This window comes from Aplysia californica, unplaced genomic scaffold, assembly GCF_000002075.1.
Source record: "Aplysia californica isolate F4 #8 unplaced genomic scaffold, AplCal3.0 scaffold00022, whole genome shotgun sequence".
Classification (NCBI taxonomy): domain Eukaryota; kingdom Metazoa; phylum Mollusca; class Gastropoda; order Aplysiida; family Aplysiidae; genus Aplysia; species Aplysia californica.
In genome coordinates this window covers 1,597,255-1,617,075 of record NW_004797292.1, presented here as the reverse complement: position 1 = coordinate 1,617,075, position 19,821 = coordinate 1,597,255, and positions in this window count along the sequence as shown.

The window sequence follows — 19,821 nt, the reverse complement described above, 5'->3', positions numbered from 1 at the left end:
TCCAACTCTTCTCTACCCACAGACTCCATGCAGGGCTGTGTAACTAATTAGTAAAATAAGTAAAAATGTATTAACCTTTATTAGGCTATCTTAAATTAAACTGCTTATGTTGTAAGCTAGATATCTAGATCAATGCGTGTATTTAGGCTAAGGCAGGCATATTTTTATTATGTTGGAAACCTATAGATCTAGAATCTCGATCTAGAGTCTAGATGACTTTTTTTCTTATGTAACTACTGACACTGTCTCTAGATATAATCTAGATCTAGATGTAGATTCTAGATCTAGTTTTCGGTCTACATATTATCAAGACATGTTTTGGTTTTATGCTAGATCGACATTATTTTATAACTAGGCCTAGATCTAGAATTCAATTTTAAAATCTGTTGTCCTGTTTTCATCAACATGTGTAACCTTTTCTGTAGACCAGAAGAGTATAGAATTGTAGAGGCATTGTTTACAAATGCAACCTTGGCCAGTTCTCTGATTGCGCTAGGCCTAAGCCGCAGAAAGCTAGGTCTAGGCCCCTCTAGACGCGACGCGCTTCGTTTCAAAAGGCCTAGGCCTCGCTAGGCCTAGGCTAGACCAATGATAGTAAATAACAAGATGGGCCACTCAGCCAAAAAAGTGTCCGCAGGAAGTATGTTCTTTGCTTCAGATGGCGCTGCAGTCTGTTTTGAAGCTCTCTTTCGTTTTTCCAGAAGAAGAATAGGAATAGCACCTCCTTGCGTGCGCAGATCGACTGCTGTTCATCAGCAGTTCGGGTACGTTCAGTGCGGAGTTTTAGGTTTTGTTTATTTTTTTTACCTCTCGCCTTTCATTCTAAAGTCAAATTAAACGAAGAAAACCATCACCCTTTCCTCCGGAAGAGGTTTTTTGTCAGGGGAACCATTTTTAAAAAGCGTTCTTCCGAAATTTATCCCAAAACTTGCTAGTTTCACTTTGATTTTTTATAACTCTAGTAGGGTAACTCTGTTCGCAAAGAGTGCGCTTTTGTGAAGAGGGCGCCACCAAATTTTGAGGACACTTTTTTAATTGGCTCAAAGAGAGAAGTGGCCCATCTTGTTATGTACTATCTTTGGCTAGACGCGACGCGCTTCGCTGTCGATACCGCGCCTGGTTATTTTTAGCTCGCGTCTCAGCGGTCACGTTCGCAAATGCACTGTTGTCACGGACTGCGAGGCCTCGTTTCCTGTCTCTATATTTTAGTGTCTCTGATATCACTACAGGATTTTCTAAAATTAGAATCTACAGAGACAGAAGCGTCGGCCTACATAAAGGGCAAAGGCTATATAAAGAAATTTAGCTTTTTGCAGCAAAACTGTATCAAAACCGGAAAAACAAGGGCGTCATGATCTGGAGAATATTTTAAAGAATTTTTTGGCGAAAACCGCAAGTCGATGAAGGCAGCTTTTTTAATAAAAACCTTTTGAATAGCAAAATTCGGCCACCACAAATAGATGATAGATGTAAACTAAAGAAAAACAGCCTCAAGCTATACCTTAACAATTTCACCTAAACTGAAAAAACACGTATCATTTTCAAATTCAGCGCTACCAAATTAGTACAAATCAACTGGTTTTAAGCAGGACGCGAATTTTTTTGTAGACCAGTGTAATCAAATCCTTATAGGATTCTGTTCTAGTCTATCATCATTTGTGATTTTCCCGATTCCTTTTGTTTCCCCATTCACATATAATTTTATGATTATTTTTACGTTAGCTTCTAAACTATCATCCAAAAAAAGTAAGATCATACCAGTTTCTGTAAATTTCCATACCTTTCACCTCAATTTAGATGCGAAATTATGATAATCTCTTCTAGTTCGAAAAGGGTTCAAAGGTTGTTACCGCTAAGAACTCAAAACAAAACAAAACAAGAACCGGATATTATTATATTTTTCATACGACATCTTTCAAAGAACCGGTATTTAAAGTCAAATGAACCCACTATGGTTGAATATTATATTGTGGAACGGATGACAATTACAGATTGGCAAAACATTTTACTTACATTAAAGCAAGTTAAAGAACAACAACTTTGAATTAAAAAATTGTCATAACTTTAAAAGTGTGACATCTCCAGCTTGCCCCTCATTATACTCTTCATGGTATTCTATATCCCCCATTTTCAAATCGTGAAAGGTTCAATTAAGTACTTTGCATTTCACAAAGAATATAGAATTTGTTAGGTATTCAAAATAACTTATACGTTCTTTCAGATCTGACGGAAAATGGATGCTGCTCCTCAGGCTTGAGTTACAATTTCTGTTTAAAATCTCTATGAAGCTAAGCTATTGCTACGATAAAACGAAAATGAAACCGGTACTTGACGTCAGTAGAAGCTAACAGAAAGGTAGCTAACCTCACACACTGCTGTCTTGAACGTAGGAGCGTGGAGAATAGTATGGTATTGAAGATTAGTTACTACTTATTGAGTACATCCTCAGGTTTATATAATATGCCCTCTGGTCGTGATGTCGTGACGCCAATGGGTCAAATTTAGCTCTAAACCATGAGAAAAAAAGTCAAAAACATATGTCAGGGAAAAAAATGCAACACACACAAAAAAAAAGGCAACACCCCCCCCCCCCCGAAAGAAAGAACCCACACGTTTACCTTTCTGTAAAACAAAATATTTTTTAAGGGGGGCGGGGTACACCTGAAGGCTATCTCGCTTATTACTGCACCAAATTTTACCAAATTTCACACATAGAACAAGCATAGTAATAGGTCTTAAAAACCGCAATCAAATTTGAGGAAAAAAGTTTCGTTTCCATGGATACGGCGGCCATATTGAATTTTGTTGACATGTCTTACGTCATGAATACCGCACTTACTGCTTATGGAAATTGATTGGGTTTTTTTGCATGCGTGTTCACAAACATTAGATCTAAAAATTTATTTGTTGTTTTTTTCCTAAACGAATTTGAAAAAATTTCATGAATTTTTTTTCTGAGGTACCATTCAAGTTTGCAAAAAATCCGTGAAAATTCACACTCAAGACACCACCAACAAAAAACTATTCCAAATATCAAAAAATCAACAATCAGGTTTTTAGAATTATATCTTGTCTTCCTTCTGTGAAAATTTCATGAAGATTGGATGAAAAATGGTGGAGTTATTTTTAAAAAGTACAGAGAGAAGTCGCGTTTTGAGAAAACAGCCGGTAAAGAAAATTAAATATTGACTTTCTGAGGAAATAGTGGTGATAAACATGCCTGGTATGGGAAAAAATACGGTTTTTTGGGGTTCTTATGCGATGAAATAGTTGTAGGAGAGACTGAGGAAGCTAAAAATGCCTACAACTCAAATTCCATAATATTGAGCCGAATCGGGGCTTTGGGGGTGTAGCCCCCCCCCCCCCCCTTTAAATGTTCATTATTAGTAAGACTTTACATCACAAGTGAAGAAAAAACTGATAGCAGCGACAGCCGCCTTGCTCGCGAATTCCTTTCAGTGTAAGAATTAAATCGACCACCCCAACCCCCTCCTAACCTTCTCCAGAGACCTGCCTTCTCTGAACATTTAATTTTCTTTACTTCGCAAAGCAACGAAACGAAACTTTAGATTAAACAACAAAGCAAGAGAAAAGAGCGACTGCTGCGGCCGCTACACAAAAATGATAAAGGCAGTGACAACAGCAGCGGGAACAGAGATCAGTCTGTTCCAGTCTACTAGACAGATCTACCGACTTCCAAGATGTTTTTCTTATTTACTTTAACGGTCTACCATAGGACCAGTCTGACAAATGCTCCACTTAACGAATTTCTTTAGTTTGTTCACTTTCGTCTGTCCGCGTTTAAAAAAAATTAAGTTTTCTAGCTTATTTTTAAAAGTTTATCTATGCCCACTTATTATTATTATTATTGTTGTTGTTGTTGTTGTTGTTGTTGCTGTTGCTGGTGTCATTATTATTATTATTATCATTATTATTATTATCATTATTAAGATTATTAATATTATTAATATTATTATTGGTAGTAGTAGAATTATTGTTATTCATCGTTGTTTCTATTATTGGTAGTGCTATTATTGTTGTTTTTATTATTACCACCGTCGTTATGGCTATCGTTATTACTATCATCGTTATCATGGCTATTATTTTAAAATATTACCTTTAATATATAAAAGCAATATAATTTTACATTCCCCCCTCTCTCTATCTCTCTATCCGAATGAAATATATGAAAATATCTCAATCCATTTCATTCAAGTATGGAGGAAATGATGTCGAAAAAACAAAACAGAAACAAGCTACTTTACAAGTTGAAAGTGATTTAAAACATGGGTCTCTACATGTGACCCTCTACGAAAAGAACAAAAATGCAATAGTTGAGTTTATACATCATATTTCCACTCCACGAGGAGATTGGTTTTATAGATGTAACTCAATAGAATGACCAAACACAAAATGAGGATAGACATCTGCTTTCCTCTTGAAAAAAAAAGAATGGTGATCTGAACATATAACCTCAAATTGTATGGATTGAATTACCTAATTGAACGTATTCATACATAGTATCTGATCCCATACAATCGGCGGATTCCAAGTAGTGTCCTTTTAGAAATTTTGATTTTTAATAATATTTTTCCATTTATTATTTTAATATTATTTCACTATTTTACTCAAATCAATTCTTTAAATACCGGTTCTTTATTGTTTTTTATATTGATGTTATGACCGTGTTTCTTCTTCTTCTTCTTCTTCTTCTTCTTCTTCTTCTTCTTCTTCTTCTTCTTCTTCTTCTTCTTCTTCTTCTTCTTCTTCTTCTTCTTCTTCTTCTTCTTCATAGATAGATAGATAGATAGATAGATAGATAGATAGATAGATAGATAGATAGATAGATAGATTGATAGATAGATAGACAGATAGAGAGAGAGTGATTTGGGCTTTGATACCAGAGTGAAAACGTTTTTCACACAGCATTTCCGTCGGTCCGTTTAGGTTATGTATTCCGTTCAGCATGGTGAACTGGACTTAAATGTTTTAGTACAAACCAAATCTGGCCAAAAATCATTTTGAAACAGTGAAAAACAAGAAAAATACTAAAGAAAGCATTATGCCCGTTTTAGAAATTTATTTCACCTTGTAAAAAGAATTCAAGATAATTACAAGCCAATGTGTGTAAGCATACTGATTTGAATAATGGTTTCATTTGTGGTTGTCGTTGTTGTTTTCTTTTGTTTTGTTTTTTGTTTTTTGTTGTTGTTGTGGGGGTGGGGGGGGTGGGGGGGGGGAGAAGGGGGAGGCTGTTGAGTTAGTATATCGAGTATAATTAATTAGGCCTGGTCTGGGTGAATGGCATGCTGGATTCCATCAATGATCTCTTGGATCTTGTCAGCAGCATCAACGATGGCACCCCTCTTGCTATCTCCAGGAGCTAAAGAGTCCTTGATCTGCTGGATAATATCTTCAATAGCAGAAATGAAATCGGGTTTCTGTCTCTTTTGTCCGGGAAGCAAAGCATCCTTGATGGTCTCAATTACATTCTCAATTGCTACTGCGGTATCGTGAAGGTCTCTCTTAGCGTCGTCTGGGTGAATGGCATGTTGGATTCCATCAATGATCTCTTGGATCTTATCAGCAGCATCAACGATGGCACCCCTCTTAGCGTCGTCTGGGTGAATGGCATGTTGGATTCCATCAATGATCTCTTGGATCTTATCAGCAGCATCAACGATGGCACCCCTCTTAGCGTCGTCTGGGTGAATGGCATGTTGGATTCCATCAATGATCTCTTGGATCTTATCAGCAGCATCAACGATAGCACCTCTCTTATTATTTCCGGGAAGCAAAGCATCCTTGATGGTCTCAATTACATTCTCAATTGCTACTGCGGTATCGTGAAGGTCTCTCTTAGCGTCGTCTGGGTGAATGGCATGTTGGATTCCATCAATGATCTCTTGGATCTTATCAGCAGCATCAACGATGGCACCCCTCTTGCTATTCCCATGAGGGAAAGCGTCCTTGATCTGCTGGATAAAGTTCTGAATCGCAGGTCCGAAATCGGGGAGGTCTCTTCTTTTTTCCGTTGGGACTGGCACAGCAGATGCCATCTCCGCGATGGCTGAGCCAAGAATTAGCAGCTTCATCGTGGGATCTGTAAGTACAAAGTATTAAATTTGTCAAACCTGATTTCATTAACAATATCACATATATAGAGAGAATCAAGGTAAAAGCATCTATTGAGCCTTAAACGAAGCTTTGTGAGCATTTTATTTTTAAAATTAGCTCTACTTGTCGTACTACTAGCTGTTTATCCGTTTATTTTAGTAAAACTTTAACCACATCATAAGGAATTGAAATCTGACCACGACAGTATATCAGCTACTACTAGTTGGATTGCATAATGTTGTTTGGGGAAGCGTACGCTAGAATGTTATAACTGAATGCATAAAATTTGTTTTGTCAAAATCATCACGAACGTAGTCAAAGATACGCAGAGATTAGTCGTATTAAATGGGAAGGCTTTTTAGCGCTTGTGTAATCCAAAATGTACGTTCCTTATTTAGTATTGTTTGATTACAAAACCCTCTACCAGAGGCGAAGCGTCTATATAATCAAATAATCACTGCTTCCCTTCCTAATTTTGAAACATTGTCGCAGTCAAATTCACCCATAGACGTAAACCTCATAAATTAAATGTAAAGAGACGTTCATGATCACCAATGAACAATAGACTATGCTTAACCTTCATTTGTCGCATATACCCTGTTCACCCCTTTTGAGCCACAGTTATAAGCACCCACACCCGCTGATTATGTAAGCTAACTATTACACTGGTCGAGTCTACATAGCAGATGTAAGGGGAACTAACTCCTAATATTATCTTGACTGCTGCGCGTTCTTGTTTTTTTCTCTCGACTTTTTAACGTCCTATAATCAGATCGTGACCTCGATTATAACACCGGCTCCTGGCCGCGAAAAGCTAAACAAAAAACAGCCAAATGTGAAATAAAAAATTAATAATCGGCATGCTCTACCAAAGTGTTTCGGCTGTCTGCCATTGTAGTACTGACATCTCTGCTTCTTTCCTTGGTGTTCGTGTGTTCTAATCTAAAGTTAAATTTAAGGTTAGTTAGAATAAATATTTAATAAAATACTTTCCCGATTATTTTAGCGGTAGAATATGCATACAACATGAATTCAGGATTTGTTTTAATTCGAAACTCAGATTTGCCGCCTCCAGTCTCCAGTGCCAGTAAGATTCTTGTGACTTGTGAGAGTGTGATATCTCCAGGCCCTATCTGGTCCCATCTCACTTTGATTACCCTGTCAAACAAGTCAGCCTTCGCCCCTGCCTCTAACTCTAAGCAACCATTGGTTAGACCGTGTAAAACAATAGGTCTACACTGGTACTTGCATGGTGACCACATAAATTGTATGTCCTTATCCCCAACCTCACCAACTGAAAAATTAACTTAGAATTCATAACACAAATCAGGACAGACAAAAAAAAACTCATTCAAAACTGCATATGAAAACCTCATCAAACAAAACTCCAACACAGAGTAAATCTTCACATATGATTTTAAATGGAGTTCAGTTGTAGGTTTGACCGCCCTGTCCACAAACAACACTTTACAAAAGAGGCTCCATCAGGAGGTCTTCACTTTTTCTTTGGTATCATGACACTGGACTACGTAGAAAATTCTCCCAAATCACCCTTTCTCATTTTTTTTTGTCTTGCCTAATATCTCAATTCAGCTCAGAATTATTGATTTTCAGTTGAAGGCATTTTTAGCTTCTTCAGGCTCTCTTATAACCACTTCATCGCAAAAAACACCGCAAAACCCAAGTCTTATTTCTTTCCATACCGGACGCGATTGTCAGCACTATTTCTTCATAAAGTAAATCTTTTATTATTCTTTCTCAGCTGTTTTCTCAAAACGCCGTTTTACTCAATTAAAAAAAAAAAAACTACACCACTTTTTATCTAATCTTCCTGAAATTTTCACAAAATAAAGAGAAGATATAATACTAAAATGCGAACGTTGAATTTTTAATATATGGAATAGTTTTTGTTGATAGTGTCTGGAGTGTGGATTTTCACGGATTTTTTTGCAAACTTGAATACTACCTTAGGAAAAAATTCTTTAAAAATGTTCGAATCCGTTTAGGAAAATTTCAACAATCAAATTTGTAGCTCTGATGTTTGCTAACATGCGTGCAAAAAAACGTAAGACATGTCAACAAAATCCAATATAGCCGCCGTACCCATGGAAACACACTTTTTTCCTCAAATTTGGTAAAGGACTTTAGGACTCCTTACTATGCTTGTTATAGGTTTGAAATTTGGTAAAATTGATCTACTGATAAGCAATATAGCCTTCAGGTGTAACCCCCCACCCACCCCTTAAGTAGATTGTGTATTGGACGTACCTCCCTAATATATAAGCACCTCCTGCAGGGAGATTAGCAGCACTTCGGATGCTATATCTATTTTACCATAAGACACATACTACAGTGCTTTCAAAAATTCGTGTCAAAACTTATTGTCAAATATCTCCTCAACTATTGAACATATTAGACTCTCCTGCTGAAGAAAAAAATCTAGCTTCAATTGTATTGGGAAAAAATGATTAAGTTAAGAAAAATAGATACAAACAGCTGTGCAAAATATGGGTGACATTGATTCCTCGGTTAAAAAGATATTTGAGGATAAATAGGGCCACGAATTCTTGACCGCACTATAATGAAATGCCAAGGCCGTCAAGAGACCCGTAGGAGATATAAATGTATAAACTGAAACAAAAATAATCCTCCTGTTTTGATCCCAACAGAATTCTCGATTTCACAAAGGCCATTGGCGTTTACACACTTAATGTAAATAATTGTTAATTTAAAAATGTTAATCGAAAATTTTAAAACTAAGTCTTCAAAATAAAATATTTAACCAAGCAACAACATAAACCAACGAACTCATGTTTTGCCCACTCATAAGACATTATGTAGTTGCGAATACCGTAGACGTTTACTGAAACATGAAGCTACAGAAAAAATGTAAGGAAGAGAAATCCGACCAAGACAGTCAGCTATTGTCTAAAGACACTATTCGATTACATAATACTTGGAAAGGCATAATATTATTTTTATATACTATAATGCTACTTACGGCATTAATGGTACGATTTTGTGCTACTTTATCGTCACTTGTGCTTTTACGGATTCATTTTATTTACTCATCCTCTCGGTATCAATATTATCTAGGTAACTGACTAATAGACTACATTTTTAAAATTTCACTCTTTTTTGAGTTATTTGGCTCCCATTTGAAAATATCAAGGGTTTGTCATCAAGTATCTCGGTATTCACATCGACTCAATTTGGCATTCAAATTATCTTTGCTTTCTTTCAGACTTTTTAACGGAAAATTATTGGAGCATTAAACGACTGGGCTATACCATTCCTGTCGAGAAACTTGATGAAGCTGTTGTCACTATGCAATACACACACGCACACACACACACACACACACACACACACACACACACACACACACACACACACACGCACACACAAACGACAGTTCACGTCAATAGAAGTCATTAGAAAGGCAACTCACCTCACACTTGCTTTCCTGAAGCTAAACCGAGGAGAATGAACGGTTGTGGGGTTTCTACTTTGGAACATTCTCATATTTATATGTTTAAAGGTCCGGATGTCGTGATGCCAGGTCACAAAATTAGACACTAAACTCTAACACTAATGTACAAAAACGTGTGAATCAATATGCAGGTGAGAAAAAAACGGTAGCACAAATACAAATAAGATCATTAAAAAAACAACAACACCTAGGTTGTCTATCTGCATTAATTCTTGCACCTGCGATAGGTAAGTTTGTAAGTTCGTTTGTTGTTGTTTCTTGCTTCTACTTGCCCTCTTCTCCATGGGCTATTTTTTATTTCTTGTACTGTTCATGAACGACCTTTTCTAACGTTTCTGATTTGTTTTTGTTGTTTTGTGGGTTTTTTGTTGGAGCTTGTTTTTAATTAACTATAATTTTTCTATGTGTGCATGTGTGTGCATGCGTATGTGTGTGTGTGTGTGTGTGTGTGTGTGTGTGTGTGTGCGTACGTGTGTGTGTACGTGTGTTTGAGTGTGTGTGTGTGTGTGTGTGTGTGTGTGTGTGTGTGTGTGTGTGTGCATTTGAGGAAAGGGGGGGGGGGGGGGGGAGGGTATATAATATTAAAAGACCTCCGAAGACTTAACACAACCTTGCCAACCTCCTTTTTTTTTTACCTGTTTGTGTTCGCTGTACTCTCCCTCAATTCTCAAAGCCAGATGTTGGTTCCTGTAGAAATCCCTAATAACTTTTAAACCTTCTCCACCTATGCCTAACTTTATTGTTATGGGCAATCAGTGCTGCAGAAAAGAAGAAATGTTTACGCTTCGATGATCTCTACATCAATATTGTTTGGGTGAATATACCATTCTTGGCGCCTTCGTCAGGAACAAAACCAATTAATGTGTCTCAATACTGTGTTGTTAATGGGTGAGCATTTGGAATTAATCTGAAACCTAGTTCACTTGCCTTGCTTTCGATGAGAAAAATTGCAATATCTGGTAAAGAAGTTGAGATATTTTTGATTAAAGGAGGTGGAGGTTGCCTGGATATAGAAGTAAAATTAGCCAGAAAATGGCCACCAAAATTTACTGATTTTCGATCCTCGGCTTTTCTTGTAAACTAAATAAAATGAAGGGTTTTGTGCTTAAGGTCCACGGGGTGTTTTTCAGTAAAAATGCCTGAAGAAATAAGTTTTAAAAGGCATATAAGGTGTTGAGGAAAAAAAAAAGAAAGAAAATCCATAAAAATTATTTGCTGTAGAAACATCATCTCTTCGATTACGTTATTTTGACGAGTGCTTGATTTGACCACTATTGCCACACAAATTATTTTCTGTGGCCTAAATCGTTTTCTTATTCTTTTCCTGGTGCAATTGTAATTATGCAACTAGAAATATTACAGTGTGACCTGGCTAACAAACAAAAAAACTAAACAGAAACAAACAAACAAATAAACAAACAAGCAAGCAAACAAATATACAAACAAACAAACAAACAAACAGACAAACAAACAAACAAACAAATGTTTAATAGTGAATACTTCTGTGCATGAATGCGATTCACCATTTAAAGTTGAGAGAAGGCATTGGTGATCATATTTTGCCACTACTCCCTCAGCTTGGACACTTTTAGAACAACCTGAACCTAGATTGTCCTGTTTTCCCCCATCTATCATCTGTCAGCGTTCTTTAATAAAGTGAGTTCTACTTCCTCTACATTTGCCTCTTTTGTCTTGTACTATTTTAGTGAGAACGCTGTGTTTGATTCATTTATATAATATATGTAAGTGTGACAGAAACTGCTTCTGCCTCTTCCTAATGTTTTTGGTTGGTCGACGGGATAGAACACTGCTATTTACATCGATCTCCCATCAACAAAAGTAGTACGACTGCTATACTCTGCTGGAATGTGAGACACCATTGGACAAAGTTGATACCACTTAGTGTCCCTTCCCACCCCGCCCTGCAGGGTTACATGTAGTAGTGGTAAGCAATGGACGGATGAACTGTTAGGCTACCAAAGATAATTTGGGGAAATGGTCGGCTTTTCAAGTTTGAAATGCAGAAGACACTGTTAGTGGTACAGGACATTGGCTGGGACCGCCTGTTTAGTCTGAGCACTGCCCCCGTAAAAAAGTAGTTTAAACCTTTGGCAGTTATCTAATGCAAAAGTGAATCATGCGAACCAGAAAAGAAAGAGGTCAGTATTTAGCATGAATGGGGGTTACTAGCACTAGCACTTTAAAAACGCTTCACTAGATAAGGATCATCACGTTCGACAGTAGATACCTGATCGTCATCAAACGAATCAGTAAAATAAAATGACTGTTGAGATTTGGCACCTGGTACACTCAAATTATGCTTCAGAAAGGAAAGTTTGAGAATATCAACAACGAAAGAGAAAAGAGAAGAACGAAATTAAACAAACTTGGATTGGGTGAAACGAGATGGAAGGTACCGGGAGCAAAAGATCAAAAGAATTCACGTTTCTGTATTTAGGAGTAGACGACCATCAGATACGAACTAGCATCTTATTTCTACTCAAAAGCTCCCTGGGCAGCTAATGACAGAATCATCGATGCTAAACTGAGCCAAAAACCATTCGACAACGGGATTCTGGAGGCAAGGATCTGATAGAATTAGAGACATTCTGTGAGGAATTTTAAAAAGCTACGCTACAAATCGTGTCACGCAATATGAAGATAGTAATGGGAGATTCCAGTACAAAAAACGGGAAAGAAAAGAAGAGAGAACACATTGGGGTTATTTGGAATTGGTGGTATCAACTATCTACTGAAGAGGCAAGAAACATGTAGAATGGTGCCATGAAGACAAACTCACTGTGATGAACACCTGGTTCGAGAACTACCCAACAAAATGCTGGACGTGGAAGAGCCCAAGGGAAAACAAAGAAAAAACCAAACAGACTACATCTTAATACAAATACATTTAGAAGTTAAATAACATCATGAAAGTCAATGCTACGCGGTAGATCGAGAACATTTTCACATACAAAATATAAAAGTCAAACCAGAGACCTAGCTATGTAAACGAGACAGTACAGTTTGCGGCGTTGTCCGTGACAACCAGTGCTACACGACACGTAAGGGAAGAGAGCTGTTCTATTTATAGCCTGGGACGGTAAACATAATCGCGTTAGGCCTGTTATTGTTCTAATGTGGGTGAACGAAACCACGTTGATGTCGTACTCTGAGCTTCCAAATTAAAAAGGGGGCGGGGGGGGGGGGGTATATTTACCAGATATTAATACAAGGGTGGAAGGATGTCCCATAGTGGTCGCTCGTTACGGAAGTCCTTCCCAAAAAAGAGGCGAGGGGAAGGGCGGAAGGGGGGGGGGGATGATTTGCCGATTATTAAAAAATTCAGTTCACATACATTTTGGGGGGTTGCAAAAGAGCACTATTACTAATTTTTTACACATTCTTACTGTGAGGAATATTATAATACAAATCAATTACAAACAGAGATATAATTTTAACATTTGGAATAAATAAGGAAGAGAGAGAGAGAGAGAGAAAGAGAGAAAGAGAGAGAGAGAGAGAGAGAGAGAGAGAGAGAGAGAAAAAGAGAGAGAACAATAAACAACCATGACGACAACAACATCAGGAGCAAGAGCAGCAGCAAAGGCAACATCATCAATATGGACAAAGGGGGAGGGAGACAGCAACAATAACGATAATGAGCAACAATAACAACATTAAAATTCTAGACAATTTTGGCTTTCAAATACAAGTAGATCTAACTTAATACATTATTCAAGAACAATAAAGGAGACGAGGAAAAGAGAACGAGAGAGAAAAATGGAGAGAGAAAAATGGAGAGAGAAAGAAAGAGCAAGAAATATTTATATACAATTCACCATATCTGTGCCAAAGAATGTAGATCTAGATCTAATAACAAAGCATGCATTGTTTTCTAGATCTTGACTGGGAGATGAGCACTGAATCATTAGATCTAGATACATCTAAACTAAAGAAACTATCTCCAGATGCGAGGAAGCCTAGCTCTAAAACCTACGTTTGCAATAGATCTTCTATTTCTAAAATCTAGTTGTAGATTTAGATCTAGGTCTATATCTAGATCTACTTAAAACACAAGTTACTGTACTCCTGTACATATGCGGACCCGTTTGTTTACATGATGGCAGTTGTGGAAGTGAATCTGAATCATAAATCTAGAAGATCTAGGAGATCTAGATTCTAGATAGCCTCGATAATCTATTTCTAGATATTATCTAGATCTAGATATCTAGATTCTAGATCTAGGTCTAGATTAGATGTAAGTTTAATTCCGTTTAAACCTAAATAAGAAATTCACTACAGAGGCACTAAGTGAGAACGGGTCTTCAATCAGGAGTGCCCAAGTTACAACGCACGCTTTCATTCATGGTGAATACAAAGGTGTGTCTTTTTTAATCAAATTTTCACTGAATGATACGCTATTTTTAACTTTATATACTTATCCACCAATTGACCTATCTTTCAGGGTCTTTGAGAAAACGAAAAAAACCCAACTAATTCCGGTTGTCTGTTTTTTTAAAATTAGTGCAGTTTATTGCGGCACACCACTTACAGTGTGTGTTCTTAGGATCAGCCATGTTTGTTTGAGTGTACCGCCCCAGTTCCTGTCGTCACGAGATTGGTCAGATTGGCGGTCTGGACCAAGCTGTACTGTCTTGTTTACATCACTTGGTCTTTGGTAAAACTAAAGAACTTATAGAAGAGCAAAAGGCCACCAAAATCTTCAACGTACTGGTAAAAAAAAATGAAGATGAAATAATATGCAGCTGCGGTCAAAAAATCTAACATGGGCTGAAGAAAAGTTGCAATATATGAGAGAACGTTTTCAAAACACATACCAATCACCAAACGGAAAGAACACAAATAATGGACAACTCTAGAGATGCATGATCTTATGGACGAAAGAAGACGATACAAAATGTTGAAAAGAAATACAAGGCAATGAGAGAACAAGTGAAAAAAATACAATGAGCCAAAAGATACGTGGATAAATTCTTAATGTAGGTATAATTGAATGGGTTTAACGCTTTATCCACAAAATTACTTATTTAAGGCCCCACTCTAATTCTTAACCCCAAAATCTACAATCAAGTTATTTTTGCCTGTTTTTATCTCATTTTCTCAGAGTGTTCCATTCAAGGATTTAAAATATTCAGTTTTGGGAATCATTGTCATTTACATAATCACAGAAATGGCAAATTAGAGTGAAACCTGGCTATCTGAAGGACCATTTTCAAAAGCTAAAAACTTAAAAACCATACATGCAATCTATGAACTAATTACATATTTGTAATATGTACACAAATCTTAGGAAAAGGACCCTAGCTTTTCATGAAATTGTAAATATTAATCATTCTATAACTGTTTTTAGAAGACTTGCATATTAGCAAATGACTAAAATAGTCAAAACCGCAAAGTAAAAAAAAAAAATTTGAAAAAAATGTTTTTTTCACCCCAGGAAGCATCATTTTGTTTGGAACTGCATGGTGCACTTACCCCTAGAATTGCATGCCTTCATCTTGAATGGTTTTTGAGTTTTTTGCTTTTAAAGCCAAGAAATGAAAATTTTGAGGAAAGGAGCAAGAACATCTTAAAATTGTTTTAAAGCGTTGTATTGGCCACAAAGTTACAAACTTTATGGAGCTACGTCTTTGAATTAAGGCTTTGGGAAAACTTCCTTTTCATTTAGTAAACATTAAAACCCAAAAAAAACTAAACATTATTTGGACCCAAACTGGACCCCAAAACCCATGTGTGGCCTTAAGAGGTAGAACGCCTAATGGGTTGAGAGCCTTGCAAACTCCACAAAACGACTCGAGTTTTGGAGCGTCCAAAATGGGATTCGAATAAGAATCATTCGCTTCGTAGTCCAGCTTTATTTTAACTGAGCTCTCTGAGGGCTCATTCTCAGTGTGAAGAAATAGAAAATAGCAAGACCAAAGAGAGCAAATTTATGCACCCGAAGAATCAAGGTGTATCAGGAAGGAAATCGGCACCCAAAACAGGATGCCTAAAACCTAAAAGAAGATAAATCTCGATAAATACTATAGCTATATTGATCAGATAGGAAGAATAGAACTGTACTATAAAGATAAAAGCCCAGCGCCAGTATTTCTGGGAGACATCAGCGGACCACCAATACTAAACAAGAATTGAAAGACTCCAAGGATAAAATAATAATCTAGCTAGAGGAACACCAGGACCCATCAACATAATTATTTAGATGATCACAGCACTAGGGGGGGGGGTGGTGGTTATCAAAGAAGTAACAACATTGCTTAACACCAAATACAACACCGAAGAGGTACCAGCAGATCTTTATAGCACAACCAACAAAAGCTAGAACACCAGAACAGGAACAACAGAGGACAAACAGTCTCGGGCTACATCTTACTGAAGTTCTCCTTCGAGCTCTTATGAAAAGAATGGGAAATTAAATACATGTACTTCCAGAAATCTGAGATACGCAATTAGGATTTGTTTTCGGATTAAGGTACCTGAAATGCAATCTTTCCACTAAATTTATATTGTTATAGAAAGATCAACTAAATTCCAGTAAAACCGTCACCTTTTCTTTCTCGACTACGCTAAAACTTTTGACAAAGTGTGACATGAAGAACTGTTAATAATTCTAACAGAATTCTAGAAAACTCATAAATAAGTAATATTTCTTTAAAATCCCAGTGAGCGATTTTTAAACATCTTAGAAGGTTTACCCTCAATTAGCTGGGACTATTGAGCCTTTAAAAGTAAGTAATCTCTAATCTAATCGGGGCACTATGCACATATTCTGAAAAACTTTACTGCACAAAAATGTTCCTTTTTAAATGATTTTTTGTAACAATTAATGGTGTGGAACGAAGCTTGAAATCTTTTTTTTTTCTTTCTCCGTTTTTGTTACCTTGGGTGATAACATTTTTTAAAAGCCCACAATACAGTAACACAAACGCATCGCTACTGAACAGGATTGGGGTCCACTGTTCTTCTCTGCTGTTACATTATTTTTGGGGTAATAATATATTGAGGAATGTTTGTCATTATTTGGGAAGATTGTTTGAAATTTACCGGTATCTTAAAAAAGTAAAGAATGACGGTATCTGACCAAGGAACCTTTCTGTCGCAATACCCGCCTACGATTTCCGCTCTCCGTCATGCCGCTTCACGTCAGATAATCACAGAACAGGATTAGAAATTCTTTACATTTCACTTGCCATTTATCAGAAGATTGCAATAATGCGAGGTCTAAAGCTTGGCCTTTTAAAAGTATGATTGATGAGTGGGAACGTAGGCCATAATGCCTACATAGAATGTGTGAGAGAAGCAGGAGGTGCTGGGAACACTCGCATTTTCTGCTTGACGGTCATTAATTAATATACAATATATGAAAAAAAAATTGTAATATAAAAGTATTCTATGACTTATCAGTATAGTAATGATGTCTCTAAATGACACGCAGGAGGCTAGAACAGAAGCATAATATTACGTCACCATAGAGGATAAAGTTGTTGGGTGTGAAACAAAACTATCAGAAGAATGGATTTTAAAAGGCACAAGGGAAGCTATCAACAAAAGAAAAGAAACAAAGTTGAAAATGATGCAAAACTGTTGTCTATGATAAAATGGGGGCCAAGTAGAAATACAAAGGAAAACAAGAAAAAGTGAACCCTTTAATGCAAGACATCAAAAATTTGGTAACTTTGGACAAACTATACATTTCAATATTAATTGAAAGGACTCGTGTTGCTTTTGTATCTATTCACCCAAAAGATCCTTACTTTTTATGACCCTGAAAGCCTTGTCCATCAATGGAACGTTGTGCACGAGAGTGTGCATGTTTCTTATGCTATGCTGTGGGCTTCAACGAATCAAAAATTACAACATAACGAAACGTTAGGTGGTGATAATGCAGTTTATTGTATTCAAACACAATATCTAAGCACGCCTTGTGTATTTTTTGCAAAAATAAATATTTACTGGAAAAATGTGGGATTTTATAAAAGATATTCCTTCTTCTTTTCCCCAAAAGTTCCGAGTTACTGAGATCAATGGGTGTTGCTTCTTGTTCTAGTTCATTTCAAAGCTTCCTCGGGCTTTCTTTCTTTTCTGCTGATTCCATTCTCAGCAGGTTTTATTTACTTTTTAATTTTCCAATAGGTGAATATGTGTGTTTTTATGGTGTTCCAATTTGTTTTTATCAGCTGCTGTTCTGTGGGGTTTGCTTTGCTTTGCTACTCTACTAAGCAAAGAGCACTTTAAGGATACTGAGGTGGCGTCGGTAGCCTAGTGGTGAGGCTACCGGGCCCTTGATCGTGAGATTGCGGGTTCGGGCGTTCGACTTCCAGACCTTGTGTCCTTTGGAAAATCACTTTACACGAATTTCAAATTTGGCTAGGTCCTTTCAGAGATGTGGACGTTAAGCACGGAGCTCCTGCCTGTTAAATTACCTAATTGTGTGATTTATGTTGATGGGCATTTAGCCTACATGACTGAACTATTTCTCAGATATTGAAGACATTATAATAATAATAATAATAATAATAATAATAATAATAATAATAATAATAATAATAGATAGCATTTGAATAGCGCAAATCTCCGCTCAACAGCAAGCTCTATGCGCTTCACCATCTATACTATTACCCCAGCAGTCCTGAGAGCATTCTGAAACAAAATCAACTTCCTGGGAAGAATACGGTGCAAGCAGCCATTTATTGGCGCTTAAACACAAACATACTGAGAAAATCTTTCGCTCTCTATGGCCAGGTACACATTCCCACCTGGGTGAAGTGAGAAAAATTCTTCTAAAGTGCCTTTCCTAAGGACACCACTTCAAGCCCGCGGCTCAAACCTCCGAACCCGCAGCCTCACCATTACGAGTCCGGTACGCCACAATAATATCCCCAAATACCGCCATGTAATTTATGTTGCCCAGTTCTACCTTCAGTGCTCAAATTATGATGTCAACATCTAGGTTTTGACAGACTTCTTTCGAGTTATCCGGAGGAAAGAGAAATTAGGCCTTCTGGTTTGTAATCCCACTCCATCTCCCTCAACAGTTTGGATTTCCTCAACACTGTGAACTTGATCCTGGCTTTGGATTTCTGTTGTCCTATCTGTGGGAACAGATCGCTAATGTTGAGAGCTTGGTTGGGCAGCACAACCCATCTTTGTTCTGTGAGTCTTCATATCAATTTGACTTAGATCTGACTATCTGCACACATGTATATGGGTATCCCATGCTCTGTTCTAAACTCAGTGGTTTTTGGAAAGTCTGATCCTCTACTTGGTAGACACCCATGAATTCATAACCACCGCCCCCCCCCCCTCCGCACCTCACCCTTCCCCTTCTTTTTTCGGCGAGTTCCAGTGTCATGTTCCGTTATGCTTCTTTGTGGCTTGGTTATAATGGACAAGGATTGCTAGCCGTCAAGGTTATTGTCGTATTCACCATCACCATAACACTAGTTCACGGGATCCAGCTACTCTCTGTCTCCTTCTCATTGCTGCCTTTCAGTCACTGTCTTGATCTTTGGCTTGGTAAAATCTAACAACCAGCCCTCTCGAATAAGGTCAAAAAAATCTCGGGGCCCGTGTAAGTTGTGCACGTTAAAAATCCTGTGGTGATCATAAAATGGATAAGAGTAGGCTTTGGTCGCCAGCCTGGCAAACTTCAAAATTGATTCTTACCAAACTAAAAATGTTTAAAGTGTCCCACGTGCTCATATGAGCCTATTCAGCTGCGAGTGTTGTAAATAAGTAGCAATATTTATAAATATGTGGGGCAGCGTGGTGGATTCAGGCTCTCGTCAAAATAGTCAAAATGAAGAAACTTTTAAAAAAATCAAATTTGTGTTTTTTGGCTCAACACCTATCATGACCATTAAAGAATTCATTTCTGTTTGGATTTTTCTGAAAAACATTGATTAAAAGCACCAAAAAATGTGAATTTTCAGTTACCACGGACACTTAAGCTAAGGAAATAACTAATCTTTGGCGGCCATTTTCTCACTAATTTTACCTTCGAAAACAGGTGGCCCCCACCTCCTTTTTTCGTAAGTATCTCGACTTGTATTCAAGATAATTGGATATTTTCTTAATCCAAAATACGGCAAGTAAAGAAGCTTTAAGATAATACCAATAACTCTACATGCCCAAACATTGACGAGAGCCTGCTTCCACCACGCTGCCTCACATATATATAGTCTCTCTCT